The sequence below is a fragment of the Neofelis nebulosa genome, chromosome 9 (genome assembly GCF_028018385.1).
Source record: "Neofelis nebulosa isolate mNeoNeb1 chromosome 9, mNeoNeb1.pri, whole genome shotgun sequence".
NCBI classification, from domain to species: Eukaryota; Metazoa; Chordata; class Mammalia; order Carnivora; family Felidae; genus Neofelis; species Neofelis nebulosa.
Window position 1 is genome coordinate 105,621,963 of NC_080790.1, and position 21,270 is coordinate 105,643,232.

A 21,270-nucleotide genomic window follows, 5' to 3' on the forward strand; every position below is an offset into this window, starting at 1 on the left:
GACAAATAAATAAAGGAAGTACGTCACTGACTAAGGCTCATCCTGCAGGCAAAAGTGATGTGGTAGTCACCAGGGAGGACCGGTTTGGTATTCTGAATTTTCAACTGCTGATGCCCCACACTGACATCTTTAAATATTACACATAAGAGGAAAGAGTGAGACTGATTCAAAGGTTCACAGAAAATACCACAGGCCCAAAGGATTATCTTGTGATGGTGGCAACATTTTCCACTCTCCTGTGCTTAAGCTGAAAACTATACAGGTTAGGAGGTTCTTCATCTTGCTCTGGGAAAGGTAGCAGAGTCTGATTTGAGACATAAACACTGGATAAATATAAGTCTACTAAGGATGATCAGATACCCCTAAATATATTTTTAATATGATAATAAGATTCCCACCCCACCCCTACCCCCAGGGTTTTCTCATTGCTTGATTAAAAAATATATATATCAACAGTCATCCTTACCAGTAGGGAACCAACAGATTTAAGTTATTCAGGGTCTTAAAGGTCTAAACCGTAGAAGGAAGGTGATGGAAAATTTGCTTTGAAATGATTCAGCTGCCTGTGAACCAACACAAAGAACCAACATGTAGAGTAACTAATGGTTAGGATCTCATTTGATGAGTAATGAGAAAATTACCTGCTCTGCTGGATGGATATTTACACTATGCTAATTCAGTCTCTGAAAGCTTTTTCTGGTACACCATGCCCCAAAGTATTCTAGTTTGTAATAGGTCCAGATCCAAGGTATTTAGCTTGTATTTCCCAGGTAAGGTACAAGATGTATGATTGATTAAAAAATTACTACTTCAAAGAGTATAATAATAAAAGTTTTAATAAAACGTTATATCATATGATCTTTCCAAAGTCAATTTGCAAATAGTTTAGTTACTTGCTTAGCTCAGAACCCCCCCCCCCCCAATGTCCACCTTTGGGATAGGCCTATGACTATATTTCATCCTGTGACTATATTTCAAAACACCATGAGGGCACAAGGCTTGGGCACAAGAATATACAATTTGACAGATCAACTGTTTTGATTCCTTGGTTTACTTTCCACATGGTGTGTTTACCGCATTTTCATTACATGTTCTTCCAGCCCTTACCCCAGCCCCCACCCCAGTCACAGAAAGTGAATAAATAGTACCTGGTGAAAGCTTAAGGGCTGTAGCTCTAAACTCCCCAGGTTTTCCTTATTACCTGAAGCCATTGAGGTAGGGCCATATTTTGTGAGAAGTAGAAAAAGAACCAGGAGTATTGGTTTCTGTTTCTGGCTTGCCATGTAGAGAAGAAATAAGATTGCACACCCAGAGTTTTAAATAATACTTTGTTTTTTACTAAGAACAGCATTGTAGGAAAGGAGGAGAGTCCTCATCAGCCAGAGGAGGGAAGGTGCTTCCATGCTCCTATTCCTTAAAACCTCTACATTGTAGGCTCTCTTTTGTACATGAATGCACCCTAGAACTCTCTCCAATGCCAAGATGTGCCTGTGGTCAAGGAGGGTGGAAGAACCTTGTGTCAACCAGGGATACAAGGAAGGAGAACATAATAGTCAAAGTTAGTGAAACTTAAAAAGGCTATTTGAAAGAGATCACAGTATTCCTTCAGTAAATCTTTTAAGAATCTTATTATTCTGTCATCTCTCTGTTTTCTCATAGGTAAAATGGGGACAAGAATTATAATCAACTCACAAGGCAATTGTGAAGTACTTAGAATCATCGTATCTGACACTATGAAGTATTGGTTAAATAAAATAAATCTATCAATTTGATGAGACTCTTAACTTTCTCTAAGTAATGACTCATAACTGCTGCTTTAATATGGAGGGTTGATTTTTTTTCATTAGCTAATGACTAGATATGTATCATTTAACTCATCTGGGCCCTGGTTTCTTCATCTGTTTGAATTCATTCATTTATTCAATATCTAAAACCTTCCATATGCTTGCCACATATTGGAGTTTAGGTAAAACAGAGGAAGGAACTGAAGACTAAATAACCTGACTAAAGGCACAGCTAATAAATGGTACAGCTGGAATTTGAACCCCATGGCTCAAGTTCATAATCATTATGCTTTAGTACAGACTCTTCCAGCCCCATCAGACTCCTTCCCTATGTATTAGGGTTCTCCAGGGAAAGAGAAACAGACCCGATAGAATGTATACACACACAAATACACACACGTGTATTCTCTTTTCCCTGCCCCTCTCTGTGTATGTATATGTATGTATATATATGTGTGTGCGTATGTGTGTGTGTGTGTGTGTATATATATATATATATATATATATATATATATATATGCAAAAAAACTTATAAGGAATTGGCTTGCATGATTATGGAGGCTGATAAGCCTCAAGATCTGAGTGTAAGTCAGAAGCTGGAGACCAAAGAGAGCCAATGGTGTAGTACCAGTCCAAAGGCCAGCAAACTTGAGCCTCAGATAGAGATGTTGTTTCAGTCTGAATATGAAGACTGAAAAAAGCCAGTATCCCAGTTTAAAGGCAATTAGGCAGAAGGAACTTTCTGTTGCTGAGCTGAGATTCAGACTTTTTATTCTATTTAGGCCTTTAGCTGATTGGATGAGGCTGACCACATTAGGGAGGGTAATCTGCTTTAGTCAGTCTACTGATTTAAATGTTTATCTTATCCAAAGATACCCTGACAGAAACACCCAGAATAATGTTTGACCAAATATCTGGGCACCTTGTGTCCCAGTCAAGTTGATCCATAAAATTAACTATCAGATCCTCCCTTTACAGCTAACCTCTCTGTCTCAACATATTGTGGCTTGTGTATGACTTTTTTCATTAACAGCTTTAGGGTTCCACTGCTAATGGGATGAGTCTATGGACACTGACCACAAGGTTTGGTTGGGATGAATTCCAAGAAATGGATCTAGGCTGGCAAGATGATTACTTGGAGTAAACAGAAACAACAGAGTTAAAGGAGAAGAGTGCCAAGTATAATCAAGGAAGGAATTTAGAGATCAATACCAAATAAGGAGCATAAATAAGAATTGGGTCAAGATGATGCAGTCAAAATGTACTTGAAAGAGTCAGTCGAGGAAGTCAGAACAGAACAGCAAGGTTGGCCACTGGTTTTGAGGGAACGATAGGAGATTTTAAATAAGAATTTATTTAATAAATAAATAAATAAATAAATAAACAAACAAACAAACAAATAAATAAATAAATAAGAATTTATTCCAGGAGCCAGGAACTCAGGCAGTGAAAATCAGGGTGAGATGGGTTAAGGTGAATAATTCAGGATATGTCTGGGAATGTACAAAGGATATCTGGAACTATTCGATTGGTTTTGGCCATGAAAGACAGCACAATTCTGCTACCTAACACCAGAGCATTTATTCAGTTTAATATCTCAGCAGGTAATGTTAATGATCTCCTGGTCATTTCCAACGGACTTCCCATCTTTCTTAACTTCTGCCTTCACTTGATACTCTGTACTGCTCATTCCATTTCTTAAAGTGCTCTATGAAGTGCCCCCATCTCTGTTTCTCTCCCTTGTTTGTTGACTCCTCATTTTCCATAGCAAATGAGTTGAAGCAGCAGAATTGTGGCGCCCAGCAGATTAAGCTGTACATTTTCCTGAGCTCCACACAAACCATCTGGGAGCTCCATTTGTCCATGTAATGTGTCCTGACTCTCCACCATGAAAACTTTTGCACTCTAAGCCAAGGAGAAGAAAATTTAGCAGCTCACATTTGCAAAGGCCTGTACAAATTATAAAGCACTATCACACACATGGTCTCATTTTATTCTCACAATTCTCTGCGATATATGTACAAGCAATTATTATCTCAATTCTAAATTTTTTAAAATTTTATTTATTTAGAGAGAGCATGCACAAGTGGGGGAGGGGTAGTCAGGGAGGGAGAGAGAGAATCCTAAGCAGGCTCTACACTGTCAGCACAGAGCCTGAGGCAGAGCTTGATCTCATGGTTCTTGAGATCATGACCTGAGCCAAAATCAAGAGTCCAACACTTAACTGCTTAACTGACTGAGCCATTCTATTTTAATTCTAAATTAATACATGAGAATTCTGACTGAGTTTTTTGGACTCCTGTAGTCTTCATGGTAGGAAAATAGGAACCAATGTCCTATTCCTTCCTTCACATGTTATCTTAAAAAAATCTGATTCATGCCCCCTGAGTTTAAGCATTCTTTATGTATGTAGGACTGCTAATTTTATGTTATCAGTCCCATCTTCTCTCATGAGCTTGAGTCATATTCCTAGCTTCTTACTGAATACTCTCATCTGTAGGATCAAGGTATGTCAAACTGAACATATATATGCATCAGTTGGTTTCCTCCACTCTTCTTCATCTCTTACATTCTTAATTAACAATCTCAGTAGGCGTCCTGCTTACTAAATTAGCACTCAGAAGGATCTTAGTTTCGTTCTCCTTTTATGGCTTTTCTTCATCTTCCCAGCTCTATAGGCTCAGTCATATACCTTTTCTCCTATCTATGCACTCACTTCTTGGTGATTTTATCTAGTTCTAGAACCTTGAGTGGCATTTATGTGTTAATGTCCTCATATTTACGTATTCAGCCCTGATTTATCTTTTAAACTTCAGCTTGTCCATCCGACTTCCTACTCAATACCTGAACATAAATATAAAGCAAATATGGATATAAAACCTAGCATGTACCAAGTAGAATTTGAGACTTTTAACTCCAATATGGCTCTCTTCCCCATTTAGTAAATGGCATCTACATTCACCTATTTCTTTAGGATAAAATCTTGTCTTATTTCGCTAATCTCTTTCCCGTGAACATCTCATGTGTGAGAAAATGTTGCTCTATTTTCAATACTTTTTCTAAATTCACCCACTTCTCAACCTCTACAGTTGAAGCCACCATCATCTTTCACTTAGGCTCTTACAGTAGCCTCCTAGTTTGTCTCCTAGCCCTTATTTTTTCATATAGCTATCACAATGACACTTGCAAAAATAAAAAATCTTTCTCAAAAAACGTTTAATGGCTCCTATGACTTTTAGAAGTCCTTCTCCTAACCTACAAGATCAGGCTTCTGGCCATCTCTTGAAACTCATTTCCCAACACTCTCCTTATACTTATTTCCATTATAATCACACTGGCCTTCTTGTTGTTCATTGTACAATCAAATGAACTTTCACCTCAGGACCTTTGTATTTGCTATTACCTTTACCTGAAACATTCTTCCCCAGATCTTCTCATGTCTCACCTCCTCAAATGCTACTTTTCCAAAGGAGTCGTCTCTGACAACCCAAATTAGCTAATCATGCTAATCTCCAATTCACTATCATTCTTTATTCTCTTACCCTGAATTATTTTTCTTCATAACACTTTTCTCCTCTTGACATTATATATTTGTTTATATATATTATGTATAACATATATAAGTCTATATCTCTATCTATCTATCTATCTCTATATAAAGGTAACAGTTTTTAATGACATCAGTGTTTCCTTTGGGTAAAGTATTTTTTGTTTCTAAATAATGTGCAATATTGCTAATTCTTGACTCATAAAATAGACTATCATTGGGTTTATTGTTATGACCAATGATAATCAAGCTCTCTTATATTACCCCTTTACCCTTTCCCCATCCTCTCAATGCCATGACTTTTTGTTAAATGATGACTCAGTTATTAATATGAAGAGGTTAACATTGTTAATCCCACACAATGAGTATGCTTCTTCTTTTGCATAATATCCCACTTTACTTGAAGAAGGTTTTAAGAGCTTCTATAGAGGAAATAAAGATGGTTGCTTACAAAGAAACACGAATTACATCAACACCAGACTTCTCATCAGCAAATCTGGATGATAGGAGGGCAATGGAATAAATCTTGAAGTGTTAGAAGAAAAATAAGTTGCAGTCTATAAATCTCTATTAAGCTAAAATGTTGATAAGGAATTAAGGTCAAAATAAAGTCATTTCCAGAAATACACAGATTCAAGATGCTTACTTCCTGTGCACTCAGTCTGCAAATAAAAACATTTTCTGAGGATTGTACCCCAGAAAAACAACAATACACAAAAAAATACACAAAATGCAGAAGGCTAGGGATTTAGTAAATGTTAGAACTAATGTAGGATTTATTTCTCCTAGGATCAAAACTAGGAAGCAAGTACAGAAATAAAACAGTAAAAATTAGGTAACTTAACAAATAGTGTAATTTAAAAGGTGTATTAGTCTGACAATGACATAGGTCTCTTTGAACAATAATAAAAATAAAAGTGTCCTATAAATGTCAGGAAAAATGAAAGCTTACCATACATTTTTGGTCCAAATATGACACAATTTTGAGCAATTTTTTAAAAAATGTTTATTCATTTTTGAGAGACAGATGGAGTGAGAGCAGGGGAGAGGCAGAGAGAGAGGGAACCACAGAATTTGAAGTAGGCTCCAGGCTCTGGGCTGTCAGCACAGAGCCTGACATGGGGCTCAAACCCATGAACTGTGAGACCATGACCTGATCCGAAGTCGTATGCTTAACTAACTGAGCCACTCAGGGGCCCCCAGTTTTGAGCAATTTTTGATGGAGCTTAAGGAAAGAGCTTCTGTTTGTCCTTTTTGTTTGATTATTTTCTTTGTGTGAAGATTTGGTGTCATAGGAATATTTAAAGAGTCACTGCTTGGTTCTGCAGTGAATAGTATTTATATGATCATAATGCTATAAATGCTATTTATTGATTTTTAAAGTTTATAATCAAGTGGTAGATCAAGCACAAGAAACTTCACTATGTTTTCCTAACAGAATCTAAATGTTATGAGTCCTAAACTATAAAAGTGGTGATAGAACTGTCAGGATGTGGTAGTTAAAGGAGGGAGCTGAGGAGGGGATAAGGTGGAGGGGTGTCATTTAATATACAAGCCCCAATTTACTAATTTTCTATGGTAAAGGTTTAAGATAATTACTCTAAAGTTGATAGAAGAAAGAAATAAGGTTTAATCATATTACATGATTATATACAAAGCTATATATAAAATCAATCAACAGAAAACAAAAATTCAATGAAAGTAATAAAGTTTGGGTGTTTGAATAAGAGAGAAAGAGCCATGGCACCTGGGTGGCTCAGTTGGTTAAGCATCTGACTTCAGCTGATGTCATGATCTCAGGGCTCGTGGGTTTGGGTCCTACATCAGGCTTGTGCTGACAGCTCAGAGCATGGAGCCTGCTTTGGATTCTGTGTCTCCCTCTCTCTCTGCCCCTCCCCCACTCATGCTCTGTCTCTCTCTCTCTCAAAAATAAATAAACATTTTTTAAAAAATTTTTAAAAAGAGAGAGTCAATTAGATGATGTTCTAATCTTTAAAAAGGAGAGTTAATACATACTATTCAAATTTCATGAATCAAGAATAGAAGTATGTAATTTAAAATTAAAGTTATAAACAAAAAGAAGAACTTAAAATTGAAATATTTAAAGATCGTTTCTTTGGGAAAGAATAAAGACAAAGACTCATGATTTTATATTTTTTTAATTTCTCATTTTTTAATGTGAATATATTAACTCTTAAAAAGAATAGAGATAGAGGTGCCTGAGTGTCTCAGTTGGTTGAGCGTTCAACTCTTGATTTCAGCTCAGGTCATGATCCCAGGGTAGTGAGCCCTCTATTGGGTTCCACATGCTGAATGTAGAACCTGCCTCAGATTCTCTCTCTCCCTCTGCTCCTCTTTCCCACTCACACACATGCTCTCTCGCTCTCTCAAAAAAAAAAAAAGTAAAAAAGAATAGAGATAGCAAAATTATGAAATTATTTCAAAATGCTTTTAAAGAGGCACACTTGGTTTGTGTGGGCTGCAGTGTTCTCCTTTAAATGACTATCTTATAATGCCTTGGCAATTCTAAAGTCTTATTTTCTCAGTCTGTTAAAATGCTATCCACTTTTATAGTGGAGAATAAAAACGAATATTGAAATGTGTTTTTAACCCTTTAGCTAAAGAGAGAGTCTGGATTAAAATTGAAAAGTGAGATGTGAAAGGTAATATCTGGGCAGAAGTCTGGTTGAGAGTCAACATCTCAATAATATAATTGTGTTTATGGGAGAGCCACTTTTGAATGGTGGAGGTAGGACCTCCAAAATATGTTACTCCATAAAAGCAATAAACTCACTGGCAAAAATTGTCAAAACCAAACAGACTTTTTAGAACTCTGGAAATTAACTAAAGGTATGCAACAATTTGAAGAGCATGTATTAAAACAAAAAAAAGACAAAAAGGCTAGATCTAAGTAAGAACAGCAAATTTTTTATCATTTAATTTTCTCTATTCCCACCCCCCTCTCCTCAGTTCTGTGGTAGCCCTGAAATCCTAGAAGCCTAGAAGACAATGAAGGTGGGGGACATAATTGATTCGGAGCTCCCCAGAAGCCCCATCCAAAGAGAATTGTCATTACTTTACTTGTTTGAAAGTTTCCTGGAAACTACCACTCTCAGTGCTTGTCTTTGAAATGACTCAGAACTCAGTGTGAACAGTGTTTTCCCCAGGGCATTTGTCAAAAACAGTCAGCAGCAAATGTTTAACATAGCAGCTGCCTGAGGCAGTAATAATAGTTGGGGCAAACAAGATGCTGACAAAGAAACTTAAAAGGAAATGTTGAGAAGTGAGATGAACATAGGGGCTTTGAAAAACTCCAATATATTTCTGGGAATCTAGATATTCATACAGATGTATAGGGCTGTGCACATGCCCTGAAAAGATCTGAGAAGGCCTTAAGCTCTGCATGATCTTGAGATTCTGCAAAAGCAGGAAGTAAAGACTAAGGTAGTCTTGTAAACTGCCTGTGAGAATGTTGAAACACTACCCTAACACACAGAGGTTCTCTGCAAAGACTGTGAAACCTATTGGTTCAAGGCATTTAAGGAAATCTGTCCATTCATTAGCTGACCACTAGGTTAGCTGAACAGAGACTTTGGGCCACACACAATAAGGAATACAGATTTTACTGAAGTGGTTTAGGAAAATCACTAAACTAACAAACAGTGGCTGTAATTAATGCTAGGAGTAGTGGTGGTGACAGAATCTGATTTCCAGAGTTGTCACATTATACTATTTTAAATGTACAGTTTTTAACTAAGTATTGAAGCATGTCAAGAAATATGGCCCATAAGCAGGAGGAAAATGATCAATAGAGACTTCCCATGAGGACACTTAGATACTGGACTAACTGGGCAAAAAATTAAGTTCGTGATTATCAGTATGTCAAGAACTAAAAGAACTAACTCATGTCTACAGAACTAAAGGAAATTATTAGAAAAATAACCAAATAGAGAATATCAATAAAGAGATAGATATTATTTTTAAAAAGAACCAAATAGATATTCCAGAGCTTAAAAGTATAGTAACTAAAATGAAAAATTCATTAGAGAAGGACAGTAGTAGATTTGAGTTGGCCGAAGAAAGAACTAGCAAATTTAAAGATAGGTCAATTGAGGTACCTGGGTGGCTCAGTCGATTAAGCATCTGACTTTGGCTCAGGTCATGATCTCATGGTTTGTGGGTTCAAGCCTGCATTGGGCTCTGTGCTGATAGCTCAGAGCCTTGAGCCTGCTTCAGGTTCTGTGTCTCCCTCTCTCTCTGCTCCTCCCCCACTCAAGCTCTGTCTCTCTCTCAAAAATAAACTTTAAATTTTTTTTAAAAATAAATAAAGGTAGGTCAATTAAAATTATTCAGTCTGAGAAACAGAAAGTAAAAAGAATTTAAAAAATTAATAGAACCTTGGAGACAAGTGGGACACCATCAAGTGTACCAAATATGCATAAAGGGAGTATAAGAAAGTGAGAAGAGAAAGGGATAGGAAGAATATTTGAAGGAATTATGGCCAAAACATCCCAAATTTGGAAAATTACATTAATCTAAATAATTAAGAAACTTACTGAACTTCAAGTAGGAAAACTCAAGGAGATACAAAGAAAAAATCTTGAAAACAGATACAGAAGTGATTCAACTCATATAAGCCATCCTGAATAAGATTAACAGCCGATTTTTCATCAGAAACCATGAAGACAATGGTATGATATATTCAAAGTGTTGAAAGAAAAAGACTTCCAAGCAAGAATTTTGTATTAGCAAAACTATCACTCAAAAAAGAAATTAAGACATTCCTAGATAACAAAAACACCTGAGAAATTTGTTGTAGCACAACTGCCTTACATGAAGTACTAACCACTGGGCAACCCTTAAGAAAATAACTAGAAAACATAGTAAAAGAAACAAAATGACAATGAAATTAAAATGGTACATTAGAAAATATCTAACACAAAAGAAGGCAGTTGGAGTAGAGGAAAAAGACATAAGGCATGTAGAAAACAAATAACAATAGGGCAGAAATAAAGCCTACCTCATCAATTGTATTAAATGTAAATGGATAAAACACTTGAATCAAAAGACAGAAATTGGTTAAATTGTTCAAATATCCAACTATATGCTGGCTATAAGAGACCCAGTTTATAGTCAAAGATACAAATAGATTGAAAGTAAAAAAGACATAAAAAGATATGCAAACAAATATAAGAGAACCGGACTGACCATACTAATAACAGATAAAATAGGTCTTCAGACACAAATTATTACTAGAGACAAAGAAGCATATTTTATAATAATAAAAGTGTCAATTGCTCAAGAAGACATAATAATATATACATCACAGCAAAACCACAAATATACTGAAGGGAAAAATAGATACTTCCAACAATAATAGTTGGAGACTTCAACACTCCGTTTTCAATGTATATAGAAGACCTTAATAGAAGATCAATAACATTCAAAGACTTGAACAACACTAAAACACACTAGACCTAACAGACATCTATATAACATTCCACCCAACAACAGAATACACAATTTTCTTAAATGCATATCGCCTTCTCTTCTGTGCTCATATGTCCAAATCTCTCCCTTTCATAAGGGTACATGAAGCCTGATTTCATTTAAGCCTTACCCCAGAAAACCTAGGATAATCTCATCTCAAGCTCCCTAACTTAATCACATCTGCAAGACACTTTTTCTAAATGAAATAATGTTTATAGGTTCCAGAAATTAGAACCTGGTATCATTGGGAGACATCATTCAGCCTACTAGAGGGAGCTTTTTATTTTTATTATTTTATTTTATTTTTTTAAATTTTCTTTTAATGTTTATTTATTTTTGAGACAGAGAGAGACAGAGCATGAATGGGGGAGGGGCAGAGAGAGAAGGAGACACAGAATCGGAAGCAGGCTCCAGGCTCTGAGCCATCAGCCCAGAGTCTGACGCGGGGCTTGAACTCACGAACCTTGAGATCGTGACCTGAGCCGAAGTCAGACGCCCAACTGACTGAGCCACCCAGGCGCCCCTAGAGGGAGCTTTTTAAAAACACTCATGCTTGTGTACCATTTCCAGAAATTCTAATTTAATTAGGTTGAAGTAGCCCTGGACATTGATAATGTTTTTAAAGCCTCCCAAATGTATCCAGTATTTCAAACTATTGCTGTGGGTAAGCCATTGATAAATTGGTGAATAGGAGTTACCTTGTTTATTTTCTTTTTTGTTTCATTCTATTCACTCAATCTTTTAATTAAATCCCTTTTTCCTTTTAAGACCTTAGCAGAGCTAACCTGCTGCCTTGGTAGTTTCTATTAAAAATGGATCACCATTTATTAACTAATTAATATTAAATTCGTGTTAAATTAATTCATGTTCACCAAGCTAAAAAATACTAAAGTAATTTTAAAAAGAACTAAGGTAGGGTTTCAGACACATTGCCTGGTGGTTATAGAAATCTTGTGGGGAAAGAGAGGATATTTCTGGCATGGGAGAGCTGCAGTATACTATGGAAATCATTCTAGACTGGGATCAAGATTTATTTTTATTTCTTTAACAAACATATATCAAATGTTATATATTGCTGGCATAGTTTAAACACTTTACAGATTTAATTCCCTACAATATCATGAAGTTTGTACTATTATAATGTCCATTGGACAAATGAATACACCAAGACACGGAACAGTTAAGTATCTTCCCAAGGACCCTGTAATAAGTGCCTAGGCAGCCCAGCACCAGAACAACCATGTGCAAACACTAACCCCTGTTCTTTTGTACCTTCTCAGCAATACTGTAGCTTCCCATTTCTGCTCTGCTGTATCTGTGCTATGTGGTTTTTGAAAACCGGTTTACCTCTCTGGGCTTGTTTTCTCATTTTTAAAATAGAATATATTTCTACTTGGAGGTTGATATCATTTTACACAAACGGTCCAACCAATTGCTTTCTGACTGATAGAAGCATTCTTTTATTTTTCTGACTCCCACCCCCTGCCGTTTCTATTAATTTGCATGCTAGGCTGTCACAGTCTGAGTCAAGGACTGAAAAACATGAGTATCATAGAAAGTCCAGGTTGGAGTAAGTTTCTGAAATAGCCCGGTCTGTTCATTTCACAGGTAAAAAAATACTGAGACAGAGGAAGATAGGACCAGTCTTCTAACTCCCAGACAGTAACTTTTGCCACTTGAGTACATGAATTACTGGGGATTTGTTAAGATGAAAATTATGATTCAGCAGATCCATGGTGGTGCCTGAAATTCTGCATCTCTAACAAGCTCCTAGATGATGCTGATGCTCCTGGTCCACATTTTGAATAATGAGGTTTTGATAGAACCCAAAACTTCAGGTCTATGTTATACTTGGGAAAAATAATGTCCACCCAAATCTCTGGGGGTCATGACCAATATTATCTTATGAAACTCCATTTGGCTTGTGACCATGGAAACAAGTACAATTACAAACAATTTTGAAATTTGGAGTTTGGAAAATGACCATGTCATGAGTGATGAGGAATAGAAGAGAGAGTGGAAGCTGAGAACTGAGTGAGGACTTGTGTGGGGTCAGCAAGCTTAGAACATGGGGTGGCTTTGTATATTCAGGAATATGTTTCTCGCAAGTTATAGAAATCCAAATTTCAATAACTTAGGCAAAAAAGGCAACGTATTGACACAATTAAAACCTCTAGCGTTAGGTCTGGCTTCAAGCAAAGCTAGATTCAGGTGCTCAAACAATGTCATCAAAAATTAATCTCTTAACATCTGTGTGTTGACTTCATTTTCAGATAGACTCCACTAGCTGTGCTCAATAGCAGAAAAGAGCATGCTGCTTTTCTAATAGTTCCAACAAATATCCCTGACTATTCTTTTCATTGGCTAGTCCTGGGTTATGTGCTTCTTCCAGAACCAGTCACTGTGACTGGAAGGGTGTTGTGCTCTAATTCGGTACCCTGGGTCACATGTCCATTCCCATGATAAATCCCATCCAAAAGACATGGACTGGGAGTTGAGGAGTAGAATGGTCTCTGAGTGAGGTCAACAGGAAGGGGAATGGATGCTAAGCAAGCAAAAATAATAGATGTTCATTCTAGAGAGTGGGGCCAGTTGAGCAACTGAAGGTATTAAAAGCTTGGCTGGGACGTCAGAGGCTCAGCAAGGTGCTGGGACTTGAAGGGTTAATTCACCTACTAGTGAAAATCTGGCTACAGATGCTATTTCAATGATATGAGTCTATTTTGATTCTTCCTAAAAAAGTGCTTCTGAGATTCTGACTCAGGAGGTCTAGGGTGGAGTCCCAAGAGTCCACACTTCTAACAAACTCCCAAGTGATGCTGATGCTGCTGGTTCATGGACCACATTTTGGTGTGGCACTGTGTTGAAGCATCAACTCCAATCATCTCTAGCTGTGGTGTATTCCCAAGCTTGATTGCCCTTCCCTTGAAATCCTTCCCTTCTAGTCCCTTCTAGGGGTTGGAAGCTTTTTATATGCCCTTACTAGGCTCTGTCCTGCTGTCAGTCATCTCTCTCAGGGACTAAATGGAGATTGAGGCATCCTTTCTGTCAGAATCATTGGCTTCATCATTTCCCTACTCCAGGTCTGTACAGATTTAAGGCATTGGACCAAAAGAAGTCCCTGGCTTAGGGTCCAAGGAAGGTTAGTTTGCTGGCTCATGGTCAGCATTTCATTTAATGAAGAAGTCAGAGATTACTCCATTTCCTGCTGCTCACTTATTGTTCTTTGGTCATAGACTAGAGAGACTTGCCAAACCCCAAATGACTGCAGTTGCATGAGTGGACCCTGTTGAGGCAATTCAGATGAGCAGAACTTCCCAGTTGATCCACAGGTTGACAAGCATACCAAACGGCTGTTTATGAGCCCCTGAATTTGAGGAATTTTGCAAGACTGCATTATTGTGGCATTAGATTACTGAAAGGCTATCTATGTGAACTTGGGCAAATTTCTAACTCTCTATAAGCCTCTTCCTTTGTAAAAGGGGGAAAAACTTACAGAGAATTATGTGAATATTAAATAAGGAATGTGAAAAACTTTAAAACAATTTTTTAATTTATTATGAGAGAGAGAAAGAGAGAGAGAGAGAACCCAGCACAGAACCCCACACAGGGCTTCATCCCATGAACTGTGAGATCATTACCTGAGCTGAAATCAAGAGTTGAATGCTTAACTGACTGAGCTACCCAGGTGCCCCAGGAATGTGAAAAACTTAACACAGTATTCCAGTAAGCGGCAGAATTAGAACTACGTTTGCCCTTCTAAAGCTGGTATTCAAAAAGCCTTATAGAGAAAGAAACTTTCTGGTAGAATAAAGAAGAGATAATGTGAGAGTCCAAAGAGAGAAAGAAACAGTGATCTCTGCTTGGTGTCATCCACTTTCCAATGTCCTTTACTGTATTTTATAGCATTCTATCTTTCCGACCAACATATATGCTAAGTTTTTTTATTCTCTTTTTATAGACAAAGAAATCATGACTCAGAAAAGTTAGCTGACTTCTGTTAGTCAGACAGCTAATAGTGGAGGCACTGTGCTAAAAACATTAGGTTTTTCCCATTCTAATGACCTTGCCCTTTTCCACTCTGAAAATCCAATTCAAACCTTAATCACATCACAGTTTTCATTAAAATATTGTATAAAGGGCTTCCACTACAGAGTAAGAAAACTGATGTCATAGCCAAATCTTTCAAATTTTAATTTTGCTTTTCCATTTGACTTAACAGATTTTTCTTTCTTTCTAGAATCAATCTTTCTCCTTCTCTCCCTAAATTCCTCTCTCTCTCCATGTCTTCATCTCTGTCTCTGTGTCTCTTTCTTTCTCCTTGCTGCCTTCAGATCCCTGTAGTTAACATCAAGTAGAAAACAAATGACTCAGCAAGCTGGATGTTAATCTTAATGGTTTATTTTTTCTTAAAGGGGAAAAAAAAGATCTTAGCAGCATATCTAGAAAGAAGGGAATGAAAATTTTAAGCCTCTTGTAGGAAAAGCATCATAGATATACATAGCCTATATAGCATTTTTTTAGTTCAACCATGCAAAAAAAAAGAGGCCCCGACTCACAGCAGAGCTTAAATAAATCTCTACATACCATTTATGCTCACATGAACCAGCTATTTTGTCTTCCTATGTTTAATGCCTATAGGAAATCCAGGCTAGTACTGACTTTGTCAAATTTGATCCCTTGCCTCTGTCTAACTCTTGATCTGCATATATATGGCTTTTTAATTTTTATTCACAAAAACAAAGGGCTCAGAACTCATTGTTTCCATTTTGAGCCATATGACCTGAATTTGGATGATATTGGTCACAACAGGCTAGATTGTACTTCAGTAACAAACACCTTCATATTCATAATGGCTTAATATAATAAAAGTTGGTTCTTTTACTTGCTGTTTGTCTGATACAAATTAGCAGGGCCTTTCTTCATCATAATCAGTAATGAATTTCCATGAGTGGAAACTCCCGTGTGGGCTTCCATGATTGTCATCATGAGGAGAAAGGAGGAATCGGCCAAGCACAGGAACTTAAATGCTAACGCTGGAAGAGACATACATCACTCCTGCTCATGTTTAACCACGCAAACAAGTTATCTGGCCTCTCTTACTTTAGGGAGTGGTGAAGTGGATCTCCCATATTCCTGGAGAAATAGAGCTGAAATTTTTATGAACATCTCTAATAACTAGCCCAGATGGCCTCTCTGATGATTAGGTAGGATTCTTGCCTCTCCTGGACCAATAACAAAATAGGTTCCTGGCCAATTTACTTTTCTTTTGGGTAAATTAACTTCTCTTGGGGAAAAAAATGATGCCATATCTTATTATACAGCTTAGAGGTTAACATGTATGAGGAGTACAAATGTTTCAGTGCTTTGAATATTTTAAAATAGAATTTTATTTTTCAAATGATACGTGTTTGGAGATAATACCCAAAAGGTAGGCAAGGTTCCTTTTCAGTTCATTCTTGCTTCTACTGTTATCTGAAAAGGGTCTCACATTGCTTGTTCTCTCTCTCTCTCTGTCTCTCTTTTTGGAACATGTCAGGAGATATTAGATCTGTTGTTTTATTCAACCTCTAATCTATAATGATGGCTGAGTTCCAGGCAGTTAAAACTTCATTCATATTAGAGATGAGAAATTTAGCTTTCCAAGGTGGACTGACCCTTCAAATATGTAAATTTATTTTAAGAAACTGCATGTATATATCTAAATTTTAGCAAAACACAGGTCCTCTTTTGATATCCTAAAAAGAGTTTATCGTATCTTCTACCATATAGGCTTGAGATAACTTGATCCAGAAAACTGGACACACTATATGGAAGCAGTTTCTAGAACAGTTCTGTCCAGTAGAATTTTCTGTGATGCCAGAAAATATTCTATAGCTGCATTGTTCAGTTGGGGTAGCCACTAGCCACATGTAGCTATTTAACACTTGATACGTGGTTAGTGTGACTGAGGAACTGCATTTTGAATTTTGTTTAATTTTAATTAATTTAAATTTGAATGTTAATAGCCACATGTGGCTAGTGACTGCTGTATTGAGTAGTACATTTCTAGAAGTTGGGCTTTCAACAAATGTTTATTATTGTTGAATTTTAAAAAAACATGAAAATGCATCCTTAACTTGAAACAAAAGAAACTCATGTGTGCATCTCTGGTCTGTATGCTGAAAACCTGAGACTGCCACAGGGATAGTTTCTAATTCTGGGATATGGGCATCTCGAGATTCTATCAACCTGCAGAATCATTTCTTTGGGAGTGGACTCGGGGTTAGGCCATCCTGGGTGTCAGTGTTGGACCATGGGATGGGTGGAGGGAATGTCAGCGATTGTTCTAGAGCAGAACTATAATGCCAGTCATTGTGGTGGCCTTAATATCTTCTCCTGTTAAGGCCATGGGCTCAGTCCGCTTGTGCTGAAAAAGATCTGAGCTTCACAAACACACAATCATCTCTTTACCTACTCTCACTACCATCCTTCTGCCACACCAGTGGGGTTCAAAGTTGACAGTTTTACCTCCTTCACCTCCATTTAATAAACCTTCCCCATCATTCTGTGAAATGATAAATGCTGTTTCTTAAAACTTTTCTAAAGCATTAAACAAACATAATTTTACCATTATCCTCCCCCCATACAGACACAAAAATCAAACCATATAGATCATGCCTCCTCAATATAGATATTTGGGAATGAGCACTGACCACCAACATCAAGACAAAGCAGTTGGGAATATATCCTCTTTTCTGATTTGTTCAGGATCTCTAATCCTTAGTAGGTGCCATCCACTGTGCTGAGCGCTGAGGGTATAGAGGGGAGTTACACAAGGTCCCTCTTTCAGGGAGCTCCCAGCAACTAGTAAGACATAGACATGTAAAGAGTTAATTCATGATAAAACATAGTGGTAGTATGAGGTACTAGGGAACACAGGATAAGCAGTGACACAATAGGAATATTCAAAGTGAGATTATTATTTCCCTTAGTTACTTAGAATTCAAAGAAAGAAATATATCCAAAAATGTTTATGGCTGACACTGGCTCAGTATTATTCAATCCTGTTCCTTCTTTATAGTCTCACAGATTACATTATCCAACCTCACTTTTATTTCGTCTGGGGCCATGCATTCTGGCCACAAGATTCTGGACAATGCATCTTCCAAGACTGACATGTCTGCTATAAAACCTCCTGTTTTATTATTCATGTTCTCTCTTATAGAAACCATGGAAGCCAAATGCAGGGGACACTAGCACCATAAAATGAATGAAGCTGAGTGCTTGAAAGACTGCTAGGAGGAGACACCAAGAACACCTCATGAATCTAATTGGAGCATTATGTAAGAAATAAGCTTTTATGGTGTTAAGCCACTATAATTTCGGGCATTTTTTGTTATAATATCAATTGTCCTTACCAATACATTGTCCATTTGGCTTTAACTTGGATATCAGATATAATCACAGAATTTTAGAACCTAGAAAGCTCTCAGTCTATTTAATCTCTTTATTTCACAGAAGAAGAAATGAAGCAACTTGCCCAAGTTCATACAGCCAGTTTTGGGATATAGCAAGACTAGTATCCAATTCTCAGGCAAAGGCTGGTTCCACCAGGCCAAACTTGCCTCTATTAGTCTATACGTACTGTTCAGCATTTTTGTATGACTGCATGAAACGTAAACAGGTGGAATTTTATGGAAAATGAAAGTTGTCTCTATGAGGAAAGGAACATAGAGATTTGTCAAAAGGGATGTATTTTGATATTTGCATAAAGTGCTGAATTTAAAAACATGGCTAGATTTATTTATCAGGACAATTTTAGGTTTATCATCAGAAAAGTGCCTTATGATTTCATTTTTTTTTGTTTGTTTGTTTCACTATGCCTGGTATTTGAATTTATCCATTGTCAAGAGGTGAGAGGTTGAAATTCTTTGAGTACAACATATGGGTTCATCAATTTCTGAGAAAAATAGGCTGTAACCTTGCTGACCTTCAATGTCATGAGATTGAACTCTGAGTTTCCTAGCCCATGGACTAAATCTATAGCACCTATAATTTCTAGGATAAAATGGGACAAAATAACACAGGATAATTGAATTGCTGTGACAGATGCTGTTGCTTACATGATCAATTTCTTTTCTCCCCTTCTATCACAGATACCAAATCTTGATACATTTGTGTGGCAACAAGCCTAGTCCAGGTGATGAATGGTGATGAATGCAGACCAGACGTGGCAGTTGTGGTCTCCTTAGCAAATGATTTGTCTAGAAGTAGGAGTAGAACCAAATTATGGCCAATGAAATATAACTAAAAATTTGCTGCAGGCTTTTGGGAAATATTTTGCTCTTTGCTAAGAAGGAGGTGCTAAGGAAAAACCATTATTTTATGACCCTTTCTTCCTACATCTGGATTTATTTCCATGAGGACATGACTCTGAGAGCTGCAACCACAGTCCAAGGGTGGGAAACAACCAGTTGTGAGTTGGGGCATGTTGTTTTTCATATCTCTTTACAACACTCCCTCCCAACAAGTGCACACTTGCTTGGTAATCAAGTCACTGGATTGAGGGATTAAGGATTAGGCCTTGTAAATGTTCCCAGTAGGTTAATTTTGTTCCAGTCCCCTACTGTATTTTTTTAAAACAAATTAGCCTCGTTATCATGTTTCCATCCCTTTATCTGCTCTGAAAAATAATTATACAGATAATATTTATCCTCAAGTTTCTCATTTACAAAATTGGGGTAATAAAAATCTATCTGACATTGTTATTGAAGGGATTGTATTAAATTCATTTATTCACCTAGTATTTCCTGAGTGCTTAGTGTGGGAGAGAAATTGTGGTAAGCATTGATGATATTAAATGAACAAAGTAACCACAGTCTCCTGCCCTCAAGCAACTTCTGATCTGGTAGAAAAGACAGGCAAAAAAATAAGAAAAGAAAAGAGAAAAAAGAAAAAAGAAAGGAATTGTTAAGTAAATATACAAAGAATAAGAAATTGTAACAATTTCAATGAGTTGGACAGGATGGGCTGATGGAGGAAAATGAGTGGAGCAGGAATACCACTTGAGAGTGTCCACAGAAGACCTCCAGGAGGTGGTGAGATTTAACCTGAGAAGGATGTAATAGATCCTACCAGATTAAGAACAAAAAGCAAGGGAAGAGGTTTGTAGCAGGCAGAACAGCAAGAATGGCAGTCTTGAGATGTGAGGGATTTGGTTGTTCAGGGAGAAGCAAGAAGGCCAATGGACTGGGATATGGTGAGTTAAAGGGAGAGGGGCAGGAGGTGAGATTGGAGAGAATGACAGGGGCTTGGTCATGTAGGATTTTACAGGCCATGATAAGAAATTTGGATTTGATTTTAATCATGATGGGAAGTCTTTGAAGAGTTTTAAGCAGGTTAGTGACATGATCTTGTAGAATTTTTAAAGCCAAAATTAACTTTTGTGTGAAAAGGGGTTGGAGAAGTTTAGCAGTAGAGTGGTGAAGATCAGATAGGAGCTTACTGTATCGCTATAAGCAAGAGACAGAAGAGGCTTAGACAGGGAGAAGTGATGTTAGAGGTGCTGGAAAGAAGTGTAGATTCAAGACAAATTTAGAAAGTAGAGTCAACAAGATTTGCTGATGTATTGAGTGTGAGAGGTAAGGGAAAGGAAGAATTAAAGATAGCTTTCAGATTTTGTGTTTGAATATCTGGATATATAGTGGAGCTACTTTCCAAGAGGAAAAGATTGAAAAAGGGAGGTTTTGTATGTGGGGGTAAAAATCAACAGTATAGTGTAGATTTTTTTTTTTTTTAAGATGGCTGTGGACCATTTATATGGAGATGCCAGGCTGGTAGTTGAATGTATGTCTATATATAAGTCTAAACTGGTATATCAGCTAATGCTGTGTAACAAACCACTCCAAAAGTCAGCAGCTTAAACAATAACTATTTCTTCAGGTTGGCAACTTACCCTGGGTTAAGCTGTGAGTCTTATTTGGTCTCACTTGGGTTCCCTAATGGATTGGTGGTCAGCTGCAAGTTGGCTAGGTGGTTTGCTTCTAGGGGTTGGTTGATTGTCAGTTGGTGTAATGATCTCCATGGTTTTTCACTCTTTAATGGGCTGCCTTGGGCTTACTCATATAACAGAGAGAAGGTTCCAAGAGTAAGAAAAGCCTTAGGGGCACCTGGCTGGCTCAGTCAGTTAAGCATCCAACTTCAGTTCAGGTCATGATCTCACCATTCGTGGGTTCAAGCCCTGCATTGGGCTCTGTGCTGGAGCCTGCTTGGATTCTGTGTCTCCCTCTCTTTCTGTTCCTCCATCACTCACGTTCTGTTTCTCTGTCTCTCTCTCAAACATATATAAAGAATAAAAAAAAAAGAAGAGACTTAAACTCACAATTGGTATACCATCACTTCCCCAGTATTCTATTTACCAAGGAGAGATACAAGGCCAGCCCAATTCAGTGGGTGGAAAAAAAGACT

The 21,270-nt window shown here is 37.3% G+C and overlaps 2 long non-coding RNA genes across 2 annotated transcripts in view; one reads left to right on the plus strand and one right to left on the minus strand.

The window, feature by feature from the left end:
- The window catches only part of LOC131485420 (uncharacterized), a 165,714-nt gene that overhangs the window by 2,967 nt on the left and 141,477 nt on the right, over positions 1 to 21,270 (plus strand). Inside the window, exon 2 of the long non-coding RNA XR_009248836.1 lies at positions 18,029 to 18,146. This is a non-coding gene — a long non-coding RNA (uncharacterized LOC131485420). The remainder of the gene's footprint in view (positions 1 to 18,028; positions 18,147 to 21,270) is intronic.
- Positions 15,029 to 21,135, minus strand: LOC131485421 (uncharacterized). Its single transcript, XR_009248837.1, has 4 exons — positions 20,759 to 21,135; positions 18,927 to 19,067; positions 17,517 to 17,667; positions 15,029 to 15,159 (listed from the first exon to the last, which is right to left on the minus strand). It is a non-coding gene; the product is annotated as an uncharacterized LOC131485421 (long non-coding RNA).